Genomic DNA, 27,252 nt, shown 5'->3' with positions numbered 1-27,252 from the left:
CAACCGGTGCCAACTAGAAGTTTACAATGCTCATCCTTAATGATGAGACTCAACAAAAAAAATTTTCAAACAGAAAAAAACCCTCGAGGCAGACCACCGGTCTCCTCAAATTGCGGCCTGCAAAACCTTGCGGCCAAATGAGGCATCCGCCGATGCCATCACATCAATTTTATAAAATTTTGTAAAGGTATGTACCGATGACCAAGTGGCCGCCTTACATACCTGGACCACTGATGCCTGATGGCGAAAGGCCCAGGAAGTACTAAGCGCTCGAGTGAAGTGCGCCCTAACAGGGAACGGAGGATTCCGACCCTTAATAGAATAAGCCTGTACCACCTTCTGACTGATCCATGTAGATATGGTCGCGGCAGACACAGGCAACCCCCTTCAAGGGCTATCCGTGATCACAAAAAAGTGAGTCCGTCTTACGAAAACAAGTTCGTAGTAGTCAAGTGTATCCTTCTGAACCCCATCCAAGGAGTGTAATGCAAACTCCCAAGGATGGCTAGTCTTAGGACACGGGGAAGGTAACACAATACTTTTATTCAGATGAAAAACTCTGAAAACCACTTTAGGAAGGAAGGATGGATTCGGAAGAGGAACCACCTTATCCCTATGAACCACCAGTTCAATGACAAGATAATGCGGCCAGTTCTGACACCCTGCGTGCAGAAGTAATGGCCACCAAGAAGGCCACCTTCTGGGATAATGTAAGCAAGGGAATCTCCCTAATATCTTCAAAGAGAAGTTTCTGAAGAACCGACCACACTAAATTAAGATCCCAGGCGGTAGGGATGCGCGCACTGGCGGAGCCAGATGTCGCACCCCCTGGATGAAATTCCGCACCAAGGAATGATTAGCCAAAGGTTTCTTGAAAGAAGATTGCTAACGCCGAAAACCTGACCCTTGATCGTGCTCAAGGATAGTTTCTGCTCAACCCCTTGTTGCAGACCGACCAAAATTCGGGTCACCGAATAGGTATGTGGGGGAAATCCAATAGATTCCCACCATGCAATATAAGACTTCCATGTGCTGGAAGTCGCTTTCCTTGCTTTAACTGGAGGTAGGAATAACTGAAGCTGACACTCCCTTGTCCTTCAGTACCTGGGTCTCAATGGCCAGGCCATTAAGCCAGCGACTGTAAAGCAAGATGGAAGATCGGTCCCTGAGACCGCAAATCCTCCCTGAGAGGAAGTCTCCAAGGAGTGTCCGCGACTAGCCTCACCAAGTCGGCGTACCAGGCTCGACGAGGTCAGTCCAGAATTTCCAAAATAACTGGAATTCCCTCCACCTCTATCCTGCGAAGAAGTTCCCGCAGCAACTTGAGAGGATGGAAGGCATGCTGTAGCTGATACTGCCCCCACGGGGCGATCAGCGTTTCTGCTGCGTCCGCTAGAGGATCGCGGCGCGAGCTACAAACCTCTGCACCTTCCTGTTAAGCCAAGGTGCCAACAGATCCACATTCGGGATGTCCCAATGAAGGGACAGCTAGTGAAAAACCTCTGGATGAAGAGGCCATATGCGATTGGATCCGAATCGGGCTGCTCTAGAGCTGCTCGATCCAGTAAATCAGACAAAATCTGATCGCTCTCAGTTCCGATACCCTTCTTGGTAATCTGGATACTATCGGAAGAAATGACTTCCCCTGGTTGAGCATCGGAGACTTCCTGGTCCGCTCGCTCAACCGGATCCGATTGTCCAGGGAATCGGAATTCTGATTCCATTAAAAAAGAATCTCCTTCAGGAGAATTCGGGTATGAGACTGGGTATACGGTACTGCCTCTAAGAAGGCCACCATCAGTCCCAGCCAATTGACGGACAGCAACATCCGAATCGTTGACTGAACCTTCTGGAGTTTCTCCGCAAGGAGAAACTCTCTTGCCCAGGATGTATCCAACCTTAGACCCAGATAGTTCAGTCTCCTGGTGGGAACCAGGGATGATCTTTGGGAAAGCGAAAAAACGCTGATGTCCTGCGATGATGGGGATATAAAGATAGGCCTCCTAAATGTCTATGGATGCCAGGAAATCCCCCTGATGCAGGGAGGCCACCACTGTACGGATGGACTCTTCCCAAGTCCAGATTTGGACGCACCTTGCCCTCTTTCCTGGGCATTGTGAATAGGTTCGAATAGAACCCCTGAAACCGTTCAATGTTAGAAGGGAAGAATCGCACCGGTGGAAGTGATCGAAACTCGATCCTGTGTCCTCCAGAAACCGGTGAAGACATCCCCCCCACCCCAGAGATGGGTAGGGGCGCATCAGGCTGTATCTTCAGGCTTGGCTGAGCCGGACTTTTTGTTTAGCCGACCAGCGCCCTTTGAAACCCCTCTAAAGGGGCTTTGGAGGGTTTCGCCCTCGGGGAACGAACAACTCTTTATGAGCAGAAAAGGAAGGTCCTCGTTAGTTACGAGGTCCTTTTATCCTAACAGTCTGTGGCAAGACAGCAGGTGGTACCGTCTATCCTATAAAGAGGAATTCCTTAAACGGATAGCACCTAGCCATGCGTTTGGAAATAACAGGGGTTCGTTTCAAAACGACCCCATTTGGGTAAAGGAAAATCCTTCGCCCTTTTGCTAGGCTAACAAGTACCAAAAAGGAATCTCAGTCTCAGCTACCTCTGCCGGTGTAACCTCAAGACTAAAGGTTTCCCGGACGGACACAACTAGTGCATCCACCACTCTTGTGCTATGGCGGAGGCAGAAACGTGCTCCTCACTGCTGAGGAGATATTACCTGAGACAACAGCCCCTGAAGTATCTGATAAACAATAGGGGTAGGCGGGGGTCGCTTCTTGACCCCCGTCCCTGACAGGCCACCTCCACCCGGGATACCAAAGACTCCAAAACTGCCGATAATGCATTAAAAACAAGTGGGGTACTGGAGGGTCCTGCGGCCACCTTGAGGGGATCAGGTGGGGATACCTATGCGGCAGGGTCAATGATTATACAAGACACTTGCCAGCGACAAAAAATGACAAAGTAAAAAACTTTTTTTTTTTTTTTTTGTGTCCCCCAGTCGCAACAGCGCCCCTCAGTGTTACCTGCCTTTTTGGACCCGAGAGAGAGAGAGAGAGAGACCCCAAGGCTCATCCCTGATGCACAGAAGTTTTCATCAGCTTGCTCAGTGCTTGTCTTGTTACAGACAGGAAGTCTTTGGCCCTATTTCCTGGGTAAAGGAGGTGGCTCCGCCCCTTAACACGCCTGCCGGCGCCTCCCCCTGGCTCCATGAGGTGTTTGAGTCACCTCAAACATGGCCGCCCCCATGCTGGAGACACGAGGCTACACCAAAATGGCGGCCTCGTGCGATCTACCAGACAATGGCGGCGGCCTGCACAGATAGCGGCATGTCTGCAGAAGGATCTCGGCCTCACAACACTTCACCCTCATGGTGGTCAGCGTGGTCGGCGGTACCGGACCCTGGCGGGCCGTATGCGGTCCGTGGCCGTCAGGAGGCATCTGCTTAGCTGGAGGAATGATCTGGAATGCAGTATACATGTATAGATATCGCCCTGTGGCTTCTGACAGGTAGGATACCTTATACTATCACAGTAAAGTTCTAGTACTGCCACTGACTACAATCATTTTCACATTTTTACAATTAGATTGTCAGCTCCCAAACCAAGCCTCCTGGCTTCTTGTACACAAAAATCACACTCAATTAGGGGGATCTGTGACATGTTATAGGATAGAGGGGAACCCATCCTTACCATTACAGAGAAGGGCCCGCGTTCACCACAAGACCCGTCAGGGGTAAAGGGGGAACATACTACTCACCATACCGGAACCAGGCGGGCGCCAACTCCTGACAGTACCCCTCTCCACCGAGGTAGGAGGGCTGTCGACCAATACGGACGCCGTGACTCATGGTCTTTGGCGTTTCAGCGAGACGTTTAACTCGCGGGGTCAGTCCCCCAGTGGGACTATGTCGCGGCCGACCCAGCGCGGAGCTATGGCCTGCACGCGCTCGTAGGCTGAACTGGGGTGACCACTGTATCTCAACATCCCGCCCGTCGCCCAGTTCAGCTTTCTTGCTTGAAGATCTCACAGGAACACTGGAGAAAAAAAGCTGTCTAAAAAATCTTTTCTAAGAAAAAAAATCTTGCCAGGACCGAAGATCCCAGCAAGGTATCTAGGTCCTTACTCCTGACTAGACAGAAAAAAACTGATTTGCTGAGGCAGAGAGAGAGAGGATATACCCTCTGGGACTGCCCCTAAGGTGTGGCCAGAGCATTTTAATTTCCTGTCTAGTCCTACTCCTGTGGAGGCAACATAAACCCGAAGGTGCTGTATCACCGAGGACTACGTCTGTCAATGAGCGATAGAGAAAACAATATTTTTCACATTTTTTTATATGAAATTCCCCCAAAAAAAATGTAAAAATCAGAATTTTTTAACATTTTAGGCCAATTTGTTTTCTGCTACATATGTTTGGTAAAAAAAAATCGCAATAAGCGTATTTTGATTGGTTTGCGCAAAAGTTATTGCGTTTTCTAACTAAGGGAAAGATTTTTGTCATTTTTATTGGTTTTTTTTAACGAGTAATGGCGGCGATCTGCGATTTTTTTTTGCGGGACTGCGACATTGCGGCGGACAGATCAGATCCTTGACTGACATTTTTGACACTTTTGGGGGTACCAGTGACATTACTACAGTAATCAGTGCTATAAATATGCACTGTTACTGTAATAATGACACTGGCAGGGAAGGGGTTAACTTTATTGGTGATCAAGGGGTTAAGTGTGTCCCTAGGGGCGTGCTTCTAACTGTAAAGGGGTGTGGCTAGTGGTGTAACAACAGAGACTTACGATCCTACATAGCAGAACCGTATGATCTCTGTTCTTACACAGGGGAGAATGACAGACGGCTTTGTTTACATCAGCCGCCTGCCTTTCTCCCTCTCCACTTGGAGATCGCGAGTGACTGGCGGACATCGGGTCCGCCGGTCACACGCGCGGACTTCTTAGGGAACGAGCGGGGGCGGGAGCGCGCCTCCGGCGGCACGCGTTCGCCCCCTAGAGGCTCACAGGCGAGCGATGTAGTCCTACGTCACTTTGCCTGTACGGGCATGACCGCCGCCGTAAATAGTCGTGCGGCGGTCGGCAAGCGGTTAAAAGTGAATGTAAAAGAAAATCCAAAATTTTGGGTTGTCCCCAGAAAAGTAATAGAGGGGAAATCTTCTAGTAGGGACATTAGTTCTGGTGACCTGGGGGTCCCCAAAGAATTCCCTAATTTGCAGGGATTTCCTCTAACTTTCTGTTTGGCTATGGAACAGGAAGTGAAGGGAACTCTTTGCAATGGGATACAGATGGCGAAAAAAAAAATTGACAAGAGTTATAGCCCTACCTTGCTCTATCCAAAATGAAATAATAAAAAAGTTTTGCCTATAGTTCTACTTTCAGGCTGGTTATAGCCTAGCTCCAAAAACAGCACTAAATTTGTCTGAAATATCACCTCCCCTAGACAGAGGGACCAGTAACTTACAAGTAACAGAGGCAGGTTTGGGGAAGGTGTGAGAGAACTTATAGCTCAAACTCTGCAAGGTGAAGTGACTTGTTTTGAAGAGGAAAATGGCCTATTCTGAGTTCAGAATACCTTATGGACTACAGAAACCTTACACTCACAAAGGGTCGCTGATAGGGGGGTAATGAAATGGAGTAAAAGCATAGTCACACATCTGATAACAGCAACACGGATGATGATGATGATGATGATGCAACTCCATGCAGAATGAGCCAGTAACCAGTCTAGGGGATGTCTTTTTAGGTTTTATTGGTAATAAAACTTGTAACTGGAGAGGGGTATAGGCCATGGGATACTCCAATCAATGCTAGCTCCACTAAAGAGGACACTAACTTCACTGTCCTCCAAATAATACTTTTTGACCTCTGAGACTGAAAGAAATGGCCAGATCAGGGGCGCTGTGAGAACTATGCCTCGTACAGCTATCCTGTTCCTTATATCCTTAAAAGCACCAACATCACCCAGGTCAGCCAACAGCCTTTTACTCCAGAGGCCACCAAATAGCTGCCGAGATTTAGCTTCTTGTTACCTTCTAGTGAGGTAATAATAGACTGGATTTTCAAGGGTGAAGTCTGTTGCCTTTTGTTATGTGTACCTGTGCATACACCCCAATTATTGTAGTAGCATGCACCTATACACATCTAGGTCCTGAGAGATCTTTACACAAAAGAGGTAGTTCAATCAGCAATGCACATTTATTGAAAGGGTTACATAATATATATATATATATATACTATACAAATTACACACTAAACAGTATTTACAACACATTGTTAGTACAGATCCATTGGCTTTCAATGTTATTTACAAATTACCCACAATAGCCCTATTTACAATACCATGTACGTATTGAGCATGGAGTTAAGTTACCTTTTCACTTCAGGCATAGTGCCTGCCGTGTGTATTCAAAAACTAAAGAGAAAAAGCATGTATACATTCTAAGTGTGAGAGGTATAGTCTATATTTACCATCCCCAGTAGCTTCATCCTAGTCTGCTTGCACCCCTCTCCCCTAACCTACACTAATATAGAACCATATCGCATAGACTTGTATAGGGCTATTCTGATTGGGTCAGCTATCCCGCCCTGTTCCTCCCTCTGGGCGTATCTCCTTCAGGATTGGACAACTTCCCCCTCCCCTAACTTAGCATAATTCAGCCCCTTGCTAACCCCTCCTCTCTGTTGGAGGGAAAATTTTGAAAATACCAGTTGATTTACTCTGCAATTGAAATTTAAGATATGCAAGGTTCATTTCCGGGGCACATTGTCCCACCCTCAACAGATGGTTCATCTTCATTGCATATCTTAATGAGAGTTCTTTGATATGGAGACTGAAATAAGGGTGGATGTGACGTGATCTATTCAGCTAGTTTCATTGGCCCCAGGAAGTCTGGCTCCCAGAAACTAAAGTACAGTATGATACTATTTGCCATATCAACAAGCTACCTCCCAGCGAACAGACTTGTTGAATGGGATACATTTTATGTGTTTAAATGTGAATAGCTGGCTGGCCTTTCAAATGGACTTGTTAATCAAGTTACTATTGCCTGCAGACTGAAGTCACCCAACTTCATATAATTGATAATCATATATCAACTAAATGTAAAATCAAAACTCAATATCTCGTACATATATATATTTGCATTAATATTTACAATTACTGATGGAGATTTATACATATCTCCTCATCATCACAACATGGTGAGGGAGATTACACATAAACTCATAAGGCAACAAGTCTTAAGGATGTCTCTGCAGATGCAGGTATGGGCCTGGGAAACTGGTGAGCTTCAATGTAGACCAGCAGCAAGACCTTCAGAGATTGCAGCTTTCCCAGTTGGTGATTCTCTTAGGCCAGATGTGTTGGGCTGAACACACAGCATATGCTAAGCCCCAAACAGGCTTCTGGGTCCATCTGTATAGACAGTTCAGCAGCAACTTCTCAGGCCGAAGGAAGAGAGTAAGCACATGGCCTCCCCAAATATTTATACCTTTCCCTATCATGCTCCAGTGACCTGAACCTCCTTCCGGGATGGCTGGGGGAAAAAACATGAATATTCATAACTAAGCCTGCCAGGGAAACCTCATACTGTAGCAAATAACGCTAGTGACACCTACTGGCAACAGTGAGAGATTCCAACCCCACTGAGTTTAGGGAGAAATCAAGTGCACAAGTATGCGAATCAAGATTGGGCATGACTAGTGTGACGGTACTAACCGTCACTATGAGTGAAAGACAGATAAGTAATGGTTTGGATTGCTTCAATATTTGTCAGCAAAATCTTCATATAGAAATATGAATATTTAATACCACCTTACATGGTGTATTCCATGCTTGGCCGTGAGAGAGACACAAAGACTGTCATTCGCAGACTTCCCTATTGTTTGTGTATTGGGAGGGAATGTGGATTTCCCTGTCTCATGGTTAAGTGTTAAGGACCTCCCATTGTTCTGTCTGTCTGACTTAAGAGAAACTTATTATGGGATGTATATAGGTATGTTGATTGGATGCTAAGGGGGAGGGGGGTTGTCCCACATTTTATATTGTTGTGTACACTGCATGAGAGTGTAAAACTCTGTTCCTATTGGATTGCGAATATCACATCCAGTCTTCAACAAGGTCCACCTAGGCGGTTAACTTATGGGTGAAAACTGTATATAAGTCTCTTTCTTGTTTAATAAAGTTGTTCTAGAGTTACTTCACCCTCAATCTAGAGTCCTGTCTCTTATTGGGGGAATCTGCTACAAGGGATTGCTATGGTCTTCCATACTCCCTTGGATAATCACTTAGCTTGTATAAAAGCTTGTTCTGCTGCACTCTCTGGGGAAAGAGAGGTTCACCCACAGGAATCTGGAGCCTTGTCGTAGGTCCAGGGGTGAGTAGGAGACAGCGAGACCCTAACCAAGCTGCGGCGGTTCGTGGGGTCTGAAGTGGTTATGGTATCTGGTGGAGTGCTTGGAGCCCTCAGGAAGCACTAGGAGCATCTGTCAACGGAGGTACCCAGTCAGGGGTGTCCTGTTCCGTTACAACTAGCACCCATCTAAAAACTACTTGGCAACCTATCTAGGTGGGTGCTACATAGAGCTGAATTGCAGAAGTGTTTTTGTAGTCCTGTCAACACTGCTTCACCATGGATACAGTACAGTGAGTGAGGGTTGTCACCCTAGGACAGGAAGTGTGTTACTGGCAGGCTCACCAGGTGAAAATGAAGTAGAAAATTAGCCCAAAAATAGAAAACAAATGCAGATATCACATCCAAGGACTAAGCAAGCTTTAATATATTACACGTGTGTTCTTAAGTTTAGATACACTTTAAAAGTGAGAACTCTTCTTTGAATAAGATGATTTGTGTTGATCAGCCCATCTTTATTTCATGTAATAGAACAGTTTTTCTCTTGATCTTCCAGTGTCGCGCCATTGTGAACGTACCACAACCTTCTTAGAACAAGTGTTGGAGAGACAGAGACTCCCAAACAAGACGTTTCCCCTCTGTATGTCCAGCAAAACTTGGGAACTCATCCTGGAAAACGTAGAAGAGATGAGGGACTCCCAGACAAAAACACAGGAAGCACTGGGGCAGTGCCAAGCCATGATGGTGGAACTAAAGGAACTAAATGAGAAGATTCAGATCACGAACCAAAATACAAGGTATATGTGAAATGCTGTGAACATGTGGCACTTACCTTGCTGGTTTATAATGGCATCTCCTACCCTTCTTAGTGGTGACCCACCTTGTACCCACACCTAACAACAACACACTGACATACCAATGGAAAAATTAGGCTTCAGTCTCTTCAGTATTTTTGTAGTTTATTTACCCAATAACTTGTGGAGAGAGGGTTAGCGGTACAGAATACAAAAAAAAAAAATATCCCAGGCCTTCTTATGTCAGCAACAAAGTTACAAAGTTGGATGGTGGCTTTGATATCTAAGAGTCGGTTCACACTGATCCGACTCTAAGTCGTCCCGACTTCCGGCAACTAATGAAGTCGCCCGTGCAGCGTGACTTCAGCGCGGCTTACAACGACTTCTCATAATAGAAGTCAATGCAAGTCGCTCCGACTTTGCAAAAAAATAGTGCAGGAACCTTTTTCTAAGTCGGAGCGACTTGAGTCGCTCTGATTAGAACGGTTCCATTGCACAGCATTGGAAGCTACTTGTCAGGTGACCAAGCCGCCTGACAAGTCGGATCAGTGTGAACCGGCAGTTAAAGTGGTTCTAAAGCCTAAACATTTTTTACAGTAATGTTTTAGTATGCCCCCTCACCCCCCTTCCCCTTAAACTTACCTGAATCCTTACTCGAACCAGCACTGTGCCCGGTCTGCATCAGCTCTCTCCTCGTACTTCCCAGTCTCATAGGCTTTGTCTAGGCAGTGGGAGCCCCTGTCAATTAAATCATGTGATGAGGGAGCGGGGGGGCAGGGCCTGACCTGACCTTTCTATGTCTATGGGCACAGGCAGTGCACCTTGAAGTGAATGTCAAGGTTCGTTTTTTTTTTTGTGTGCAAAATAACAAACATGTTATACTTACCTGCTCTGTGCAACAGTTTTGCACAGAGCAGCCCTGATCCTCCTCTCCTGGGGTGCCATGGCGGTGCTCCTGGCTCCTCCCCTTCATTGGGTGCCCCCACGGAGAGCCACTTTCCATGGGGGCACCTGTGTGGGCGCGCTCACGAGTCCCGCTGCTGCGTTCCTTGACCCAGACAGCAGGACTCGGCCCCGACCCCCAGCTCCCATATCACTGGATTTAATTTGACAGCAGTGGAGGCCAATGGCTCCTGCTGCTATCAATCTATCCAATGAGGACCCAAGACAGCAGCTGGATCCGCTGGGCTCATGCTCATCACTGGAACGATCGGGTTCAGGTATGAATGGGGGGGGGGGTCTGGGGGGACAGCTGCATCACCAAAGGTTTTTCACCTTAATGCAAAGAATGCAATAAAGTGAAAAGCCCTGAGGCTTTACAACTTCTTTGAGAGTTAGCTGGAGGCATACTAAGAAGAGGAGGAGCCAGGGGAGCCAGGGGGAGATATACCCCTGACTGTGCCTGGGACAGAAACCTTTCTATCAGCCAGCAATGCCAGCAGAAACTGAAAAGGGAATTGGGGAGGGGGGGTTTGAGTTGGGAGGAGGGGGAATTTTTTGCATTTTTATTTGGGGGGGGGGGGGGGGTATTGGCTTTCAGAGGGAATTTATGCTGGGGTGGGGGGGGGGGCAGGGTGCACATAAGTGCTGGATTTTTTTTTGGGTGGTGGGGAGGGGATTTTTGCTGTGACATAATGCTCACACTTTGTGGAGGGTGGGTGCACTTTTCCATCTTCGCCCTAAGCAATGGGTGACCTTGTCCTGGCACTGACTTGATGAATGACTTCTCCTTACATCAGCTGGTGGTTCAGTAGGTAGGCAGGCGGGTCAGCTCTGTCTATTTAGTTTTGTTTGCTGAGCTGTGAACAAGCTGGGTTTGGGTCATATTTATGATCAACCCAGAACTTCCCTCCTCTTGAATGGGAAGTAAATGTTCCTCAAAAGGAGAAAAATGATAGTTCCATCTTACCACTCCTCCTACAATGGATACGTCCATTAGGATGTTAAGTATAGTCAATACAGCGGCACTCATTTATTTCCCAAATTAGGTTTCAGTGTACCAACGTGTCTCGCCCATGTCATTGAAGTCCGCCAATGACATGGAAGAATTGCACTCTCCCAGAAAAGGAAGTGTTTGTGACAACGTTGTAAGTCGGTGAAGGGTTTATGGTTGCTATTTATTGTGTTATTTTGTACTGTTGAGTCATATTTAACAAAAATTATTTTGTACTCATACTGCACTCACCTCAAAGTTACCATCTTTAGGCACCTCTTTTCTTATGCATTTTTTTCTGGTATAGTAAAGTAAGGGGCTGACCTCCATTATATTAGATGAGGTGGGGTGTTTAATCTAAAGAAGGGTGAATTCCAGCTGTGTTTTTTGTTTTGTCCATTAGGCCTTTTGGATTTTATTCTCCCCTTAGTCTGTTCCAAATGTATATAGCTCCCTATGCCCTTAATACATTATTATGATTAAATATTTAAAAATATATTCTTTCCCATATCTCTGTGTGCAGCTGTAAAAGTAAACCAGAAGATAGCTCTGGAAATGAAATCGAACAGAACTTGAATCCAGCTGACAGGAGCAACACTGAAATGAACCTGAACCCAGCCCAGAAGAACAATATTCAACAGAACCTGAACCCGGCACTTAAGACCAACACTGGACAGAACCTGAACCAAACTCAAAAGACCAACACTGGACAGAACCTAAACCCAGCCCAGAAGACCAACACTGGACAAAACCTGAACCCAGCCCAAAAGACCAACACTGGACAGAACCTGAACCCAGTCCAGAAGACCAACACTGGACAGAACCTGAACCCAACCCAGAAAACCAACACTGGACAGAACCTGAACCCAGCCCAGAAGACCAACACTGGACAGAACCTGAACACAGCCCAAAAGACCAACACTGGACAAAACCTGAACCCAGCCCAGAAGACCAACACTGGACAGAACCTGAACCCAGCCCAGAAGAACAATATTCAACAGAACCTGAACCCAGCACTTAAGAACAACACTGAACAAAACCTGAATCCAGGCCTGAAGACTAATGATAAACAAAACATGAAACCAGCCCAGAATAACAATATTCAACAGAACCTGACCCCGGAACTTAAGACCAACACTGGACAGAACCTGAACCCAAGCCAAAAGACCAACACTGGACAGAACCTGAACCCAGCCCAGAAGACCAACACTGGACAGAACCTGAACCCAGCCCAGAAGACCAACACTGGACAAAACCTGAACCCTGCCCAGAAGACCAACACTGGACAGAACCTGAACCCAGCCCAGAAGACCAACACTGGACAAAACCTGAACCCTGCCCAGAAGACCAACACTGGACAGAACCTGAACCCAGCCCAGAAGACCAACACTGGACAAAACCTGAACCCAGCCCAGAAGACCAACACTGGACAGAACCTGAACCCAGCCCAGAAGACCAACACTGGACAAAACCTGAACCCAGCCCAGAAGACCAACACTGGACAGAACCTGAACCCAGCCCAGAAGACCAACACTGGACAAAACCTGAACCCTGCCCAGAAGACCAACACTGGACAGAACCTGAACCCAGCCCAGAAGACCAACACTGGACAAAACCTGAACCCTGCCCAGAAGACCAACACTGGACAGAACCTGAACCCAGCCCAGAAGACCAACACTGGACAGAACCTGAACCAAACTCAAAAGACCAACACTGGACAGAACCTAAACCCAGCCCAGAAGACCAACACTGGACAAAACCTGAACCCAGCCCAAAAGACCAACACTGGACAGAACCTAAACCCAGCCCAGAAGACCAACACTGGACAAAACCTGAACCCTGCCCAGAAGACCAACACTGGACAGAACCTGAACCCAGCCCAGAAGAACAATATTCAACAGAACCTGAACCCAGCACTTAAGAACAACACTGAACAAAACCTGAATCCAGGCCTGAAGACTAATGATAAACAAAACATGAAACCAGCCCAGAATAACAATATTCAACAGAACCTGACCCCGGAAATTAAGACCAACACTGGACAGAACCTGAACCCAGCCCAGAAGACCAACACTGGACAGAACCTGAACCCAGCCCAGAAGACCAACACTGGACAGAACCTGAACCCAGCCCAGAAGACCAACACTGGACAAAACCTGAACCCAGCCCAGAAGACCAACACTGGACAGAACCTGAACCCAGCCCAGAAGACCAATGCTTGACAAAACCTGTACCCATCCCAGAAGACAGCACAGTGACTGGTTAGCACTTCTGCCTGGTAGCACTAGGGTTGTTGGTTCACATCCCAACAATGGCACTACTTGCCTGGAATTTGCATGTTCTCCCTGTGCCTGCATGGGTTTCTTTCTGGAACTCTGGTTTCCTTCCACACTCCAAAGACATGTTGGTAGGGTAATTGGCTCCTGTCTACATTGGCCTTTGTTTGTGTATGTATGAATGTGATTTTGGGACATTAGATTGTAAGCTCCTTGAGGGTAGGGAATGTTGTGAATGTATAATATACTGTATATGTAAAGCAGTGTGATGACTGCTTTACATATACAGTATATTGTATAAATTGATGGCGCTATGTACTGTAAATACCTGTAATAAATAATTAGACTAATGCTAAATAGGGATGATCGAACGGTTCGGGTCGACCATCGGTTCGACCCGAACATTGACTGTTCGAAATTCGGCCGAATTCCGAACTTTTTGCTGAAAAGATTTGGAATTCGGCAACCAGAACCGACCAAAATGCAATGGGACAGGTACTGGGCTTTAAAAGCCTGTGATTGGACCAGAACCATCAGTAAAAGCCAATTGAGGGGGCAGGAGGATGCTAGAAATGTGATTGGAGTGACTAGGGGGTCCAGAGGCCAATCAGTAGTGAATACGCCCCCCAGTATATAAGATAGCCCCGTCAAATCTCTAGCATTGTAATACAGGGTAATACAGGGATGTGGAAGAGAGTGGAAGCAGTTCTGTTACTCCTGCTTCAAAAATGTAATTTAGCAATTATTAATGTGAGGAAAGGGATACGCAGTGTAGTTAGGGTACTATTTTCCACTATAGTTAGATTCAATAATCTAGTTTCTGTAGGGAAAGTGTTAAGTGTCAGGGTGACCGTAGTGTAGTGTAGGGTGAACTGACTCTGACTGCTATGGCAGGGTGACCAAACCCTTCCATGTCAGGGTGACCGCCATAGAAAAAAGATCATTTGTATTAGAATTGCAGTAGAGCAGGGTAGTGGCTTCGCTACTTTCACACCTGGGCGTTTTTGTAGCAGGCGTTTATAGGGCTTTTTTGTGGACGTCTTTGGAGGCAGGCATGACATCTGAACTTCTGTATAGGGGTATATATACACACACACATATATGTATTTATACACATACACACATATAGGTGTGATAGGAGTGAAGCCCTATGCCTGCAAATAATTTCATTAGCGCAGGCATAGGGTTCTGCTACTTTCACACCTATATATGTGTATGTGTATATATACATACATGTGTGTGTGTATATATACCCCTACACAGAAGTTCTGATGTCATGCCTGCCTCCAAAGGCGTCCACAAATAAACGCCTGCAACAAAAACGGCCAGGTGTGAAAATAGCGGAGCCACTATCCTGCTCTACTGCAATTCTAATACAAACAATCTTTTTTTTTCTGGTTCTGGACATGCTACAGAGCTGAAACTTCACACGTACACTTTTTAGAACCCCCCCCCCCCCGACACTAAATCCAAAGAAATCTAATTTTTTTACATTTTTTACAAACCAATAATTTTTTCAATAATTTGCTCTCTATCAAAAACGACAATTTTTAAGAACTTTTTTTTGTGTGATTAATAGTCCCTGGGGCATGACCCAGAACCCTAGGCACTTTTTAGGGGCATTTATTGGGTTTTGGGGCTTCAAAATTGTGTTTTTTGATTACCGAAGTTCGGGTCCCATTGATTTCAATGGGGTTCTGAAATCCGGGCCGAACTTTCGGGAAGTTCGGGTGTTCTGGTCGAACCAAACTTTTCAAAAGTTCGATCATCCCTAATGCTAAACAGAACCTGAACTCAGCCCAGAAGAATAATACTGAACATAACCTAAACCCAGCCTAGAACGTCAGTGCTTGACAGAACCTGAACCCAGTCCAGAAAATCAATGCTTGAAAGCACCTGAACCCAGCCCAGAAGATCAATGTTGGACAGAACTTGAACCCATCATAGAAAATCAATACTGGACAGAACCTGAACACAGCCCAGAAGATCAATGCTTTATAGAACCTGAACCCAGCCCAGAAGATCAATGCTGGACAGTGTTTGAGCCTAGAAGAACAATACAAACCAGAATCTGAACCTAGCCCAGAAGATCAATGATTGAGAGAACCTGAACCCAGCCTAGAAGAACAATACTAAACAGAACTTAAACCCAGCTTAGAAGATCAATGCTTAACAGGACCTGAACCCAGCCTAGAAGAACAATACTGAACAGATCTTGAATCCAGCCCAGAAGATCAATGCTGGACAGCACACAAACTCAGCTCAGATGATCAATGCTGGCCTGCGCCTGGACTCAACCCAAAAGATCAGTGCTTGACAGAACCTGAACCCAGCCCAGAAGATCAATGCTTGACAGCACTTGAATCCAGCACAGAAGATAAATGCTGCACAGCACCTGAATCCAGTTTAGGAGATCAATGCTTGACAGAACCTAAACTCAGCCTAAAAGTTCAATGCTTGACAGCACCTAAACCTAGCCCAGAAGGTCAATGCTGGACAGAACCTGAACCCAGTCTAGAAAAACAATATTGAACAGAACCTGAACCCAGCCTAGAAGAACAATACTGAACAGAGCCTGAACACAGTCCAAAAGATCAATGCTGGACAGAACCTGAGTCCAGGCCAGACCATCAATGCTTGACAGATCCTGAACCCAGTCCTGAAGATCAATGCTGGACATAGCCTGAACCCAGCCCAGAAGATCAATGCTGTACAGAACCTGATCCCAACCCAAAAGATTAATGCTAGACAGAACCTGAACCGAGCCCAGGAGATCACTGCTTGACAGAACCTTAACCCAGCCCAGAAGAGCAATGTTGAACAGAACCTGAACCCAGACTAGAAGAACAATACTGAACAGAACCTGAACCCAGCCCAGACAATCAGTGCTGAACAGAACCTAATCTCAGCCCAGAAGATCAATGCTTGACAGAACCTGACCCAGCCCAGAAGATCAATGCTGGACACAACCTGACCCAGCCCAGAAGATCAATGCTGGACGGAACCTGAATGTAAGTGTGTCAGAGTGTAAGCTCCTCTGGTACAGAGACTGATGTGACGGGCTCAGTGTTCTCTGTACAGCACTGCAGTATATGTCAGATCTATATAAATGTATAATAATAATAGTGTGTGCCTGTGGGGGGACATTAGAGTGTAAGCTCCTCTGGTACAGAGACTGATGTGACTGTGGGGGAGGGGACATTAGAGTGTAAGCTCCTCTGGTACAGAGACTGATGTGACTGTGGGGGAGGGGACATTAGAGTGTAAGCTCCTCTGGTACAGAGACTGATGTGACTGTGGGGGAGGGGACATTAGAGTGTAAGCTCCTCTGGTACAGAGACTGATGTGACTGGCTCAGTGTTCTCTGCGGTATATGTCAGAGCCATATATGTATAATCCTAGTGCTGGGGTGAGGAGGGGGTGTCACACATTGTCTGGCGGTGGGGTGTTTGTGGTTGGGAAGTGTGAATCTCTGATACGAGGTCTGTGATGATATCAGTCAGTGAGATCTACCACACAGGATGAGTAATGAGGGGCTCCCATGGTAACAATCACAATATAAGAGATCCTTTAGATGTTTTTTTGGTTATGAAGCCCACAATGGTTTCTTGCACTAGGGACACACATGCGCTTACAGTGCATTGCGAAAGTATTCGGCCCCCTTGAACTTTGCAACCTTTTGCCACATTTCAGGCTTCAAACATAAAGACATAAAACTGTAATTTTTTGTGAAGAATCAACAACAAGTGGGACACAATCATGAAGTGGAACGAAATTTTTGGATATTTCAAACTTTTTTTAACAAATAAAAAACTGAAAAATTGGGCGTGCAAAATTATTCAGCCCCCTTAACCACTTAAGCCCCGGGAAGATTTTACTTCCTTCCTGACCAGGGTTTTTTTTGTGATTTTTTACTGCGTGACTTTAACGGACAATTGCGCGGTCGTGCGACGCTGTACCTAAACAAATTTGACGTCCTTTTTTTCCCACAAACAGAGCTTTCTTTTGGTGGTATTTGATCACCTGTGCGATTTTTTGATCATGCGCTATAAACAAAAAAAAGAGCTTCAATTTTGCAAAAATAACAATATTTTTCAAATTTTTTTATATGAAATTCCCCAAAAAAATGTAAAAATCAAAATTTTTTAACATTTTCGGCCAATTTGTTTTCTGCTACATGTTTGGTAAAAAAAATTGCAAAAAGCATATTTTGATTGGTTTGCGCAAAAGTTATCGCGTTTACTAACAAAGGGAAAGATTTTTGTCATTTTTGGTGTTTTTTTTAACGAGTAATGGCGGCGATCTGCTATTTTTTTTGCGGGACTGCGACATTGTGGCGGACAGATCGGACCCTTGACTGACATTTTTGACAATTTTGGGGTTACCGGTGACATTACTGCAGTAATCAGTGCTATACATATGCACTGTTACTGCAAAAATTACACTGGCAGGGAAGAGGTTAACTGTATTGGAGAGGGAGGGGTTAAGTGTGTCCTAGGGGCGTGCTTCTAACTGTGATGGGACATGGCTACTAGTGTAAAAACAGAGATCAACGGTCCTACATAGTAGAACCGTGTGATCTCCATTTTTACACAGGGGAGAATGACAGGCGGCTTGTTTACATTAGCCGCCTGCCTTTCTCCTTTCCCGGCGAACGATTGCGAGTGACCGGTGGACATCGGGTCCGCCGGTCACACGCACTGACTTGTCTGGGAACGAGCCGGGGAGGGCGCGTGCCTCAGCGGGCGCGCACTCACCCGCTATTGGCTCACAAGCCAGTGACAGGCTAGTGACGTACCGGTACGTCACTTTGCCTGGCCGGGGCTGACCGCCGCAGTATATGTACTTGAACAGGCACTGAACAGGCACTTTTAAAGGAGATTTAACCTTTCAGTAACCTAACAAAAAATGGATGTCATTGCTTCATATTTCTATACAGAACAAAATATAACATTTCATTTCTATTTGTAAATTTAACCTCCCCAAATAAGCCTGACAATGGATATGATTACCCCTATGCTCCCAGGGAGGTCATGCTACTCATTGAGAATCAAAGGGACTCTTGGTGTGACTAAACTATTTGGGATTTTCTCTTCATCCCCAAACCTTTTAGAGATTCACCTGAGGCCATTGGGCCAGGGTCTTAGGAAGAAACTTTGAACTTTGTGAGATCCCTTGGGCCACCGGGCCAGGATCTTTGTGGATTACAAATGCTGTGCAAAAGACTCAGCACATTTCAAGCAAGAAGAGAACCATCACAGTCTCTGGCAGTGCTTCCCGAAATTTGGTGAGGGGTGCCCTGGGAGACCCTTTTCATATTTCCCTGACTCAGCAGGACTGCAGGCCACTCAGGCTCCAGTGGTTTGCCCTGTTTCCTAAAGAAGCATTCTGAGTGACAGCAGGAGGATGCTGTGTCTAACTTCTTCAAGGACTCTGCATAGGCAGTCAGTGGTAGGGCACAGATTTCCCAGAAGAGGGGAGAAGTGGCCCCAGCGTGTCAAGCACTGATTAGCAGGGGAGTCAGGGGAGGGAGTGAGAAGGTCGCCCTTGTAAGAAGGGTCTTCTCACTCAACTGCTCAGATAGTTAGTCCTGTCATTTCTACATGTATGTAGTATGACTAACCTTTTGTTTTCTTTACAAGTGGGCTCACGGTAGAGGCAGATAGTTAGAAAAATTTATGTTTGCTTAAAATCCCCACCAAGCGGATTTGTTTGGTGGGGGGTGCATCCATTCATGCACGTAAAACAGTTTGTATATTTAGACAGCAAAGAGATGTCTATATATTTTTTCACGTAAATTATTTGTACATTAGTTTCTTCCCTTTTCCCCTTTTCCAGGTTTGTGGGATACTCCTGATTTTTTGGCAGAATCTTTTTGTAGGAAGCGGCTGCTTCAGAGCCAATGGGGATATGGCTCATTTTTGGTGGGGGGTGGATGTAGCACCCTCCCCAGGTAGGTTCTAGGCAAACTATAAAAGGAGGCCTTGTCTGCCTAACAGATGGGCCTAATTGTTCAACTAGGCTTATATGCTTTCAGGTGTGGCTATTGAGCTTGGGGAGTCTCCCCACTGTATCCAATGAGGGAGCTTGTTGGACAGTGGAGGAGACCCAACCAATGGCACACCAGGGCTCATATCAGTCCCAATGGGCGGAACTGATTGCAATGCATCCTGGGACGGGGTATAAGTCTGGGGAGAGCACATGACAAAATGTCTTTGGCGGGAGGCAGAGTCCCAGGAGGGAGGTGACTAGTGATTGACGAACATCGGCCGGGGCGGTTCGCGAACGCTATCCGCAAACTTTCTCAAATGTTTGCGAACCGCAAGTTCGCGGCGGGCCCCATTGACTTTAATGGCAGGCAAACTATAAAAACCTTCAGGTCATATTTGCAGCCACAAAATACTTACTAGCTGTGCACAAATAGTCCCACAACATGGACAATGTCATAACACAAATATTGCTATTGGAAAAGTTCCCCAAAAATTTTTTTTTTTTTCAGCAAAAATTTTTTTTTTATTTTTTTTCTAAATCAGCCAGAACTGACATCAGCTGGTAAATACATGTCAAATACATATAGGGTCCATTCACATGTCTGTAAAATGGGTCCGCATCCATTCCACAATTTGGCGGAACGTTTACAGACCCATTGGTTTTCAATTCTAGTCTGAAAAATTAGACATTCACAGGATACAGAAGTAAGTGTTGGCCATTCCAGGCCTCAAAAATTAGCCCACATGCGTTTACCTGACAGCTAAGAATGTTGTATTCTGTGGCTGAAGGTACATTAGGCATTCACAGGATACAGAAGTAAGTGTCGGCCATTCCAGGCCCCAAAAATTAGCCCACATGACATGCGTTTACCTGACAGCAAAGAACGTTGTATTCTGTGGCTGGAGGTACATTAGGCATTCACAGGATACAGAAGTAAGTGTCGCCCGGCCATTAAAGGCCCCAAAAATTAGCACACAAGCGTTCACCTGACAGCTAAGAACGTTGTATTCTGTGGCTGGAGGTACATTAGGCATTGAAAAGATAAATAATTGTCAGCCATGAAAGGCCCCCAAAAAATTAGGCATTGAATGGACATAAAATGCCATTTATGCCATTGTATTTAGTGAAGACAAGGACCATGTCAGGAAGGCTCTGACAGAGGATGAGTTAAACCCACAGGCTAATCCTGGCTCCACCCTTCTCATCAAGGAAGAGCACTATTTAAGCTGGATCAGCACACAGGTTCAGTGCTGCTTTGTCTTCAGCCTTGGATACCTGTTACCTGTTTACCTGCACTTTGTTCCTAGTTCCAGACCCGGCTTGTCCTGACGATTCTCTGATCTCCACCTGCACCGACCTTGGCTTGTCCCGTGACCACTCTTCCTGTCTGCTTCTACTGGCTTATACGTTACCGATTGGTTCCTGACCCGGCTTGTCTTACTACGCTTCTGTCATTCCCAGATCTGTCCATCCTGCCTGGGAAGCTCCTCCTGTTCTCCAGGAAACCCTGCTTCCAGCACCTGCTGCCTGCACAACACCCTGCTCATCTGACTTCTCTGGCAACCTTCACCAGTAGCCATCGTCCACTTCAAGCAAAACTCCAGGCGCTCGTGCTACTCTACACTCCGGTGTCCCCTGTCTGCACTATCAGGGGTCCCGAGTCAGAGGCGCAAGGGAGGCCATCCTCACAGTGTCAGGCTCATCTCCAGGTACGTGATAGTACAAAGCAGCCAGATGTCTGAGCCTGACCGAGGAACCTCCCCTATGGACGAGTTATGTCATCACCTGGCGGCACTGACCCGATCAGTCAAAGACTTACAAGAAGGCTATAACCGACTTGAAGAACGGGTCCAGTTACTTACCCCGCCAGCCTCCTCTCCAAACGCCCAGGGGGGATCTCCTGCTACACCTACAGTCATGGTTTTGCCTCCAGAACCTCGTGTACCTACTCCGGAAAAGTTCTCTGGAGATCGCAGCAAGTTTAGGTCCTTCCATAATGCCTGCGAACTTTATTTTGCATTACAACCCCTTACTTTTTCACTCGAGGCCACTAAAGTACGCTTCGTCATTTCCCTTCTACAAGGCGAACCCCAGTCCTGGGCCCACCGTTTACTTGAACAAAAAGATCCCTGCTTATCCAGTTTAAACTTGTTCTTTGGAGCTATGGCCCAGTTATATGAGGACCCCCAGAAAACCACTACTGCTGAGGCGGCCCTCTACACCCTTCAGCAAGGCCGCAGAGCAGCAGAGGACTATGTAACTGACTTTAGAAGGTGGAGTCCTGATACTAACTGGAATGATGCTGCCCTCCGCCACCAATTTCGTATGGGACTATCTGACTCTCTGAAAGACGAATTGGCCCGTGTACGGGTGCCAGATACTCTGGAAGCCCTGATACACCTGGCGATCCAGATCGATAGACGCCTAAGAGAGCGTCGTGCAGGAAGATCATCTGGGTCAATCCCGACCCGTATGGATGATGCCTCGAGTCTTCAGACCTTCTGGTCCGACATTCCCAGCATCCGCTCCTCCCACCACTGACTCTTCTGAACCAATGCAGCTTGGCATAATCCGTCCTTCCCTCACCCCAGAAGAACGTCAACGCCAGCGACTGAATAACTTGTGCCTGTACTGTGGAGAAGATGGACACTATGTGAGGTCTTGTCCAGCTAAAAGCCGTAAGTGTCTAACCCTTTCTTCTACCAACCAAGGGTTGAGCCTCCACAATTCATCTCACCTGACTGTGCTTATTTCATTACAGCTTCCAGAAGGGGCTATCCAGGCACCCGCCATTATTGATTCAGGAGCCTGTAGCTGTTTTATTGACCTGAAATTTGCAACTCAGCTAAAGGTTCCACTAAGGCCCAGATCACAGGGACTGACTATACATTTGGCTGACGGATCTCATATGAGATCTGGACCTGTCACACAAGAGACTCTTCCCTTGCATGCTACCATATCGGGTAACCACAAAGAGTTACTACGCCTAGATGTTATCACCTCACCACTGTTTCCCATCATTCTGGGCATGCCTTGGCTGCAGGCACACAATCCCTGCATTAATTGGAAAACGGGAGAGATTAAATTCCAGTCCTCTTACTGTCAGCAACTCTGCCTCTTCCAACCACAAGACCCCCTGTCTCCATTACTGTGTATGGACTCTGATACCGAATCGTGCTCTTCTGTGCCTGCAATCTACCACGATTTCTTAGACGTCTTCAGCAAGAAGGGAGCAGAGACTCTTCCCCCTCACAGACCATACGATTGCCCTATCGAGCTTCTTCCCGGAGCCTAAATACCCTTCGGACGGATTTTCCCACTCACTGAACTTGAACTTTCCGCACTAAAGGAATACCTTGATGATAGCCTGAGAAAGGGGTTTATCCGCCCTTCCACATCCCCGGCAGGAGCTGGGATTTTCTTTGTAGAAAAAAAAGACCACTCGCTCCGCCCCTGTGTGGACTATCGTGATCTAAATAAAATTACGATTAAGAATCGTTACCCGTTACCATTAGTGCCGGAACTATTCCAGAGACTCCGCTGTGCCACCATTTTTACTAAATTGGACTTACGGGGGGCATATAATCTAGTGCGAATCAGGGAAGGTGACGAGTGGAAAACAGCATTTCGCACCCGTTTCGGGCACTATGAGTACCTAGTGATGCCCTTTGGGCTTTGCAACGCCCCAGCCACCTTCCAGCACTTTGTTAATGACATTTTCCGAGATTTTCTGGACTTGTTTGTTATTGTTTATCTTCATGATATTTTGATATTTTCCTCCACCATAGAAGACCATCATGAACACGTAAGAAATGTCCTTGCCCGTCTCAGACAGCATGGCTTATACGCAAAACCTGAGAAGTGTGAGTTCAGTCGACAGAGTATCCAATTCCTGGGTCTGATTCTTTCCACAGAAGGTATTAAAATGGATCCTCAAAAGGTTTCTGCTATTTTACACTGGCCGGTTCCCTCTGATAAAAAAGGGGTGCAACGGTTCGTAGGGTTCTCAAACTTTTATCGGAAGTTTATCAAGAATTTCTCCGCAATCATCTCCTCCATCCCTCAGTTAACCAGACAAGGTATCCGTTTCCTGTGGACTCCTGAGGCGCAGACCGCATTTGAAACCCTAAAGGATTTCTTCACCTCTGCACCAGTCCTTCGACACCCAGATCCTGGCCTGCCTTACGTCCTAGAAGTAGACGCATCTGAGTCGGCTGTAGGAGCAGTATTGTCGCAGTGGGCAGGAGCCAAAGCTCTGTTACACCCCGTTGCCTTCTTCATACGCAAGTTATCTCCGGCAGAGAGAAATTATGACGTCGGGGATCGAGAGCTCTTGGCAATTAAGGCTGCCTTGGAAGAGTAGAGATATCTCTTAGAAGGGGCAGCCCATCCAATTCTAGTGTACACAGACCACAAGAATCTAGAATACTTGCAAGCAGCTAGATGCTTACAACATCGCCAGGCCAGGTGGGCTCTCTTTTTCTCCAGATTTTCCTTTCATGTCACTTACAGGCCGGGTTCAAAGAACACAAAACCGGAGTATTAACTGCATTATCCCGTACGTTTTCTGATGCTGAGAGATCTGCAGTCCCAGATACAATTCTGTCGTCAGGAAACTTCCTGTTACTGCAAGACGACTTACTGCTACAGCTCAAACAGGCCTCTAAGGATATTTCCCCACTTCCTGGAGTTTCCTTACAGGTTAAGGACGGACTTTTATGGCATAATAACAAAATATTTGTACCTGAGAGATTGCGGGTCCCTGTCTTGGGTCTCTGCCATGACCATTCCCTTGCAGGACATTTTGGAGTCCATAAGTCCTCTGAGCTACTTCAACGCACCTTTTGGTGGCCTGATCTACAGAAGGATTGTAAAAGGTATATTGAAACCTGTGTTACATGTATCCGGAACAAGACCCCCAGGTCTAAATCTTGGGGCTTGCTCAAACCCTTACCAGTCCCTGACAGAGCATGGAAAATGATTTCAATGGACTTTATCGTTGAACTCCCGCCATCTGAATGCTACACTACCATCTTCGTGGTGGTAGACCGGCTATCCAAGATGGCGCATTTCTTACCCATGAAGGGCACTCCCTCGGCCATGGATACAGCCAAGTTGTTCATCAAAGAGATTGTGAGACTGCATGGAGTTCCTGCCAACATAGTATCCGACCGCGGAGTCCAGTTGTAAGATTCTGGTACCTCTAGTACCCTTATTTACTACTTTCTTTTCAATGCGTCCCACCTTTCCCTTTAGGTGGTACGCATATACCTTTAAGAGCGATGAGGTCACTGCTGAGCGCCGCAGAGCGGCTATTTCAACCGCCGGCGGTCTCACTCACATCGTTCGTTCAACCTGCTTGGCTGTCCACATGCTTGCTAGTGTGTCTCGCTGTCAGAACCTCCAGTTGCTTTCCTTTGCCTTGAACAGACCGGAACCTCGCTCCTGATCCCTGTATCTCGCTACCGGATCACTCCTCATTACCGGACCCCGCTACTAACCTACTCTCTAGTGATAAGTACCCCGCAGGGGAAACCTCCATAAAACCTACTTACACTATATCTATTGCTCACTAAAGACTGTCACTATCTATGCAATACTAAACCTATCATCTGCACTGTTATTTAGATTGCTAGCTCTTGAGCCTACTAACATCTATCATTGCACTGGGTTAGTCTCTCCTGTATGTCATCTGCTATCCTACCACCTACTACCATACATGATTGCTAACCTATCTGCATCCTACCTGTTACCATCTATACTCTCCTGAACATTTCTCTCGAGTGCTTGCCATCTACTGTCACTGTTCATACCTGTCCCTTCAGCACATCACCACTATACTGCTATATACATCTATCACTTCAGGAACATCTTATTGAGTGTGTATATTTGTATGCTGAATCAGGCAGGCCACAGTGATGAGTCTTGGGAGTTGGAATTGGTATTTCAACACATCTCTACATGACTGCTGAGTGGAGATTTCTGCAGCTGCAAATCCATCTTGTTACAAAAACGCAGGAGCGTTACACCAGTTCACCTCCAGATTTTGGAAATCCCTTTGTGAGAAATTGGATATTGAACTGTCCTTTTCTTCAGCATATCACCCATAGACCAACGGTCAAACGGAAAGGACCAATCAGACACTGGAACAGTATCTACGCTGTTTTTCGTCCTTTTCCCAGGATGATTGGGTGATGCTATTGCCATTAGCGGAGTTCGCATACAACAACTCTGAACATTCGGCTACCAAGCAGACTCCATTCTTAGCCAATTATGGTTACCATCCTTCTTTTCTGATCACCACAGTACCTGAATTTCCTGTCCCTGCTGTCCAGGACACAGTAAACTTTTTTTGCATCCAATACTGAGTTACTTCAGGAAACCATGGCTAAGGCTCAGGAAAATAATAAAAAATTATTTGACAGGAAAAGAAGGGGAGAGCTGATATTGGAACCGGGTGATCAGGTATGGTTGGCCACAACCAATTTGAAGCTTACCTGTCCCTCAAGAAAACTTGTACCTAAATTTTTGGGTCCCTTTCCTATTAAAAGAAGAATCAATGACGTCTCTTATGAATTGGAACTACCAGCTTCCTTTAAAATCCACCCGGTTTTCCATGTCACCCTGCTAAAACCTGCCATCCCTGATCCTTTCCCTGAGCGAAATACAGGTCCCCCCGAGCCAGTAATTGTGGACAGTGAAGAGGAATTTGAGGTTGAAGCAATTGTGGGTTGCAGGAAAAGGAGAAATCAGGTACAGTACCTGATTAAATGGAAGGGGTATGGTCCTGAAGACAATTCCTGGGAACCTGAAGAAAACATCCATGCCAAAAGACTCATACAGGCTTTCAACCGGGCCCACCCAGCAAGAATGGGGGGGGGGGGGGACGGCATGTCAGGAAGGCTCTGGCAGAGGATGAGTTAAACCCACAGGCTAATCCTGGCTCCACCCTTCTCATCAAGGAAGAGCACTATTTAAGCTGAATCAGCACACAGGTTCAGTGCTGCTTTGTCTTCAGCCTTGGATACCTGTTACCTGTTTACCTGCACTTTGTTCCTAGTTCCAGACCCGGCTTGTCCTGACGATTCTCTGATCTCCACCTGCACCGACCTTGGCTTGTCCCGTGACCACTCTTCCTGTCTGCTCCTACTGGCTTATACGTTACTGATTGGTTCCTGACCCGGCTTGTCTTACTACGCTTCTGTCATTCCCAGATCCGTCCATCCTGCCTGGGAAGCTCCTCCTGTTCTCCAGGAAACCCTGCTTCCAGCACCTGCTGCCTGCACAACACCCTGCTCATCGGACATCTCTGGCAACCTTCACCAGTAGCCATCGTCCGATTCAAGCAAAACTCCAGGCGCCCGTGCTACTATACACTCCGGTGTCCCCTGTTTGCACTTTCAGGGGTCCCGAGTCGGAGGCGCAAGGGAGGCCTTCCTCACAGTGTCAGGCTCATCTCCAGGTACGTGATAGACCATGAATTGTTATGGGTAAATGGTGGTCTGGTGGATATTTGTGGCCTGTCATAAGGAATTTTAATCAAACATGGTCTACTGATCACATGTGTTGAATTCCTCTGAGATCCATGCCTCATTAATTTTTATAAATTTTGAGGTAGTCTACACTGTCATGAGCTAGGCGAGTGCGCTTATCGGTCAAGATCCCCCCTGCAGCGCTGAACGTCCTTTCGGACAGGACACTGGACGGGAGGCAAGCCATCATTTCCATTGCAAGTTGTGCAAGCTCTGGCCAGAGGTCAAGCCTGCCCACCCAGTAGTCCAGGGGTTCATCACTCCTCAGAGCATCCACATCGGCCGTTAACCCGATGTAGTCAGACACCTGTCGGTCTAGGCGTTTCCTGATGCTGGATCCGAAGTACAGCTGTCG

At 46.6% G+C, this 27,252-nt stretch overlaps 1 long non-coding RNA gene across 1 annotated transcript in view; it reads right to left on the bottom strand.

The window, feature by feature from the left end:
• LOC309545009 overlaps nucleotides 1–27,252 on the bottom strand; it is a 338,928-nt gene that overhangs the window by 181,860 nt on the left and 129,816 nt on the right. The window lies entirely within an intron of this gene.

The sequence above is a fragment of the Pelophylax lessonae genome (assembly GCF_965119305.1).
Source record: "Pelophylax lessonae genome assembly, chromosome: 1".
Taxonomy (NCBI): domain Eukaryota; kingdom Metazoa; phylum Chordata; class Amphibia; order Anura; family Ranidae; genus Pelophylax; species Pelophylax lessonae.
The sequence above is the reverse complement of the archived record's forward strand: the minus strand, read 5'-3'. Positions and strand labels throughout refer to the sequence as shown.